Genomic DNA, 5,088 nt, shown 5'->3' on the forward strand with positions numbered 1-5,088 from the left:
AGAGGGAGAGAGAGAGAGAGAGAGAGAGAGAGAGAGAGAGAGAGAGAGATTCTCTTTGGCCAGGTTGTGAAAAGAGAAAACATCACTTTGCCATGCAGTTAAGACCTAGGGAGGAGAACAGGAAGGAATGCAGAGATTCAGAGCCAGGTCTGCAAGAACAGCAAAGGATGGGAAGCAGAGTCTGTGCCAGCTCACTGTAGTGAGTCTGCATTCCTCCTCCATCGTCCTCTGCCCTTCCTGAAATAACTCAGCCCTTTGGCTAAGTTATTAGAGTGTTCCAAGTTGATCCTGCACAGTGTTTCCCCAGTTTGCTAATTAAACGTAGTCCATCTAATTGAATCACGGAGAAGCCCACAGCTGATGTTTCTGCTCCCAGAGGGGAATAGGTGAGGAGGGATGAAACCCAAGTACCTCTCTCTGGTGCCAACTAGAATTTTGTATATGTTTTTTGAGCTCAGCATTTTTTAAAAGCACGATATTCGAAGCAATATCATGTAGAGATCAGAGCAATCTCCCCAACAAGAGGAGAGCTGATATCCCATTTATAGAGCAACAGTTCAGTAAATTTTGTTTAGCTGGAATAGGATACAGTTAATTATAGTAATTTATCAAAGTGGCATAAGGTGGTATTCACACACACAAAGAGTATTTTCCCACAGTTGAGAATTCTGCATTTTATATAAGCTGAAACTAGGACTAATTGAATTTTCACTTGGGTAGATAAAATCTTTAACAACTCCTGGGTAACTAAATGCTCTTTGCTCAATGATGTGGATCGAGATGATTTACAATGCCTATCACACAATCATGCTAATTTTGCTTTCATATGATTAATTAAAACAATATGTTCATTCTTCCTAAAGAGAAATTGGGGCAGCTAAGAAGCCAGCTTTTATTACCAACTTCCTTCTCTAGTATAAAAACCATTTTCACACATCATCTTCAAAGAAAGTGGTTAAGGACACAGGCCCTGATGGGATTCTGTCAAGTGCAGCTTGATGTGCATGGGGGGGGGGGGAGGAAGAGGTGTTTTTGAGAAAAGTTCTTACTGTGTATCTCAACTGGCCATATGATGCTCTTGCCTTTCCTCCCAAGTGCAGGGCTTCTAGGCACCCATCACCACATGTGGCTTCCACTTTACTTGTGGGAAGAGACTGGGGAATACATTGGTGGAACAAGGAGAGGGTTCCTGGACTTAGGACTGGAAAGAATAATAGAGGTAATCTCATGAAAATCCCATTTTACAGATGGAAGACTGTGGTTGGATGAGACCAGTAAATTGCCAGTTTATAAGACTCCAATAACTCTGATTCAACTATCATGACACTTAGTCCAATCCTGCCATCTGTAATCAATTTTTTGTCTCTAACTTGGGGCAAAAGCACCCATCTAAAGGGGGTGCTATGAACACCCATAGTGAAGAGCACTGGACTGAGAGTGTGTGCTCTCAAACTGTGGACCACAGGCCTTTACTACAAACACTTTTGCTTTTATCTCACTTTTCCTTGAGTAGAAATGGTGTGTATACAACCAACCTTGCAGAACAGAGGACTAAGGGAAATTCTAGTCCCAGAAAACCATAGAATGTCAGCTTCCAGAAGACTGATGAGAACTGTAGCTATAAACCCACAGGGATTCATTCCATATTTTTAGATGCAAAGTACAGTTTAGGTGGTTCACTTTTCTGAGGATGCACTACAAGCTAGACCCTAGCGTAAGTAAGTACTAGAAACTCAGGGAGTCGAAATGGATTGCAGGTGAGCCAGGTTTGGCAATGCGTCATTCTAGGCATGCAGATAGATACAGAGCTATGAAGCCAGTGTGAGGCGGACATTAGAATCTCAAAGGTCTGGAGGAGTCCGCCCAAGAATCACATAGAATCTGTGAGCTCAGTGGGTTCAGAGACCATACGGATCTGATAGGCAACCTTCTCCAAATCATTTTAAAGAGTCGTCTGTTTTTCCAGTCTCAACTACTTGATAGTCTCAGCTAGACACAAAGATGCTCCCCACGGCTAAAAATCACTGGGAATGACTGGGAACTAATTGAAAACTTGCTAGAGACCTGTACGCAGCTGAGAGGTCAGAGCCTAGCAGACCCTGACAGACTGAAGGAGAAAGAATGTGTCAGCATTGGAACCTGGGCACTGTGCGATATGGATGGAGGCAGGGGTGTGGGGAGCCAGGCAATGTTGTTTGTAACTAATGAATGAAGCAAGCAGACCTAAAACTCAAAGGACCATGATCTAAGTTATCAATAGCCTTTATATTTTGGGGGGAGGTATATTGAGGGTTGAACCCAATATAATTTTCATGTTAAAGTTAGTATTAGCTAAAGTAAAGCGGGGATGTCCAACAACAGGAAACATTTCATTGCAGCTCCCAGGCTGCCAATCTCATAAGCACGGGAGCACTGCTGGCCCTGGCTTAGCATCTATTGCTGCACCTCTCAGAAAGAGCAGAAACAGCTGCTCTGTTAGCACTGACCTGAAGTCAAACGAGGTGGCACAGGCAAAGCACTAGGTTTGAGAAAAAATAAGCTACTTTCACTTTGTTTTCTTTCAACAGTTTTCTCTCAGCTTGGACCAGGTGTTAAATTATATCACAATTATAGATGTTCCCAGAACAATGGCTAAGCCTGGTCTCTACGATAAGATGTGATGTTTGGGCAGTTTCTCTAACTATAGTCCTCATATTCTCCTAATTTTCCCAGAACCTCCCCTGCTTCCATGCCTGGTCACCAGGTTCATCACCATGGTCCTTTCTTTAGATTCTTCAAAATGAACACTCCTGACTTCCAGGTGAGGAAGCCGGGAGTTAGAGAGAGCTAGTTTGGGTTGAGGTTGAAGGCCTGTGCATACCACCTCTTCCTGCACCTCTAAATCCCCTAAGACTCTGCTTCCCACCGCTGGTGATAAGGGATGACAAGCCTTCCAGATAATGATCCACAACTCAGAGGTCCCTACTGACCCTCAGGTCTTGGCTTATGTGGGCAGTCACAAAAAGGATCCTCTGTCATTCATGACCTCCAAATCAGACTCACATTCTCAGGTAAAGACAAAAAAGGGGAAAGAAAGANAGAAAGAAAGAAAGAAAGAAAGAAAGAAAGAAAGAAAGAAAGAAAGAAAGAAAGAAAGAAAGAAAGAAAGAAAGAAAAAAACCTCCCAACCACTTTTACTTTAAGGATGGGGAGATTGAGACCAAGAAAAAAGTGTGAACCATTTGCTAAGCACTTCTGACATGGTGCCTCCAGGGACCACATTTAATCCAACTTCATAGAGAGCGTGAGAGGTATGCAAGGTCACCTACCTGCTAATTGCTGCATCAAGACTCATTCGGGAATGTCAGCCCTCCCCAGGGCTCTCTCCTCTCACATTGATCAAGCATGAAATAAAGGTCCTATGTAATCTGTTTTCCATGGATTAACTGACTTCCTATGTCTACTAGCCCTCGGCAGCAATTACAATCACTCTCTCTGTACAGGTGAGGAAAGTTGACAGGAAGCAGACAGGTGACATTTCCTGCCTGAACTGTACAACCACAGAGGCCAAAGGCTGAGATTCTAATCCCGGCAGTCCGCCTCTAGAGCCCACAATCCAAACAGCTGTACCTGACAACCACCTCCAGGACATGCCTCTCTTTAATCTTCTGTTAGGTCTACAAGGGCATTGGGCTTTAATGGAGCAATACTCTCCACGTAAGTGGAAAAAATAAAATCAATTAGGAGGTGCCAAGCGCAGGCGTCACAAGCCTTCAAACGGATGGCACCAAGACTTCAAATGGACCTTCAAAAGTTCTTGCTTCTCCCAAGGGTCACTGGCTCTGGCTCCACGGGCACCATTAGCATAATGACAACCCTGCCTGCTGCCTCAGCCCAATCTGCCAGCGCCTGAGTGAGACACTCTGACAGCCTTCTCCCTGCTGCATGCTCCACTGGACTGCAAGCACAGCCACATTCACCCTCTGCAAGGAACCCACTCAACAACTGGCATTCCCTCACTCTTGCAACCAGCTTGCCAGAAAGACACATGAGTCCCTGCAAATTGGCCTGATACTCAGAAAAGAAAAAAAAAAAAACAATGTGGAACGTGGACAAGCCTGACAGGAAAACATCACGTCTGTTATACTCAGTATAACAACATTCGTATATCCATTGGATGGTCTATTATCAGTCTCACCTTCCCAGACTCCATTACTTGTTTTTCCTACTAGGTGATTATTTATTTATTTATTTATTTATTTATTTATTTATTTATTTATTTATTCAATTTACATCCGGATCTCAGCCCCCTCCTCTCCTCCCAGTCCCCCCTTTCACCTAGTCTCTCCCACCAACCCCCTCCCCTTACCCTGACACACCTAATGGTACTCTGTTATGCTTGCAGGCAGAAGCCTAGCATAACTGTCCTCGGAGAGGCTCCCCCCAGAAGCTGGCCCAAACAGACGCAGAGACCCACAGCCAAACATTAGACAGATCTTGGGGAGTCTTGTGGAAGAGTTGGGGGAAGGACTGAAGGAACTTGGTTACTTCTAAGCAAAGGTACCAGGATTCTACAGAACAGCCAACCCTTTCTTTATCACTTCTTTAAAATTTAAAAGGAAGAGCTGAGCATGGTGGCAGATGCCTTTAGTACCAGCACTTGACAGACAGACGAAGCCAGATCTCTGAGTTCAAGGCTAGCCTGTTCTACAAAGCAAGCTTCAGGATAGCAGGAGTACACAGAATAGCCCTGTCTCAAAAAACAAAACAACAAAAATTTTAAAGAAAATTATTAAGATTGTATTTTTCACACACACACACACACACACACACACACACACACACACACAAAGGAATTGTGTTCACTCTGTACATCAGTCATAGACTCTTGGGTTAACTCTTGAAGATAATTTCAGACTTGAAACAAAAATAGAAAATACTTCCTTTAAACTTTTATACAAGACAGGCTTGGGAGTTAGAGTGAGTCTTATTTCATCCTGCAATTTGCTAAATGTGTGAGCTTTGTAAGTGACCTGTTTTGGTCATCCCAAGACAGGAATGGTATAGTTACTTCTCCTCCTCCTCCTCCTCCTCCTCCTCCTCCTCCTC

Source organism: Mus pahari, chromosome 14, assembly GCF_900095145.1.
Source record: "Mus pahari chromosome 14, PAHARI_EIJ_v1.1, whole genome shotgun sequence".
NCBI lineage: Eukaryota > Metazoa > Chordata > Mammalia > Rodentia > Muridae > Mus > Mus pahari.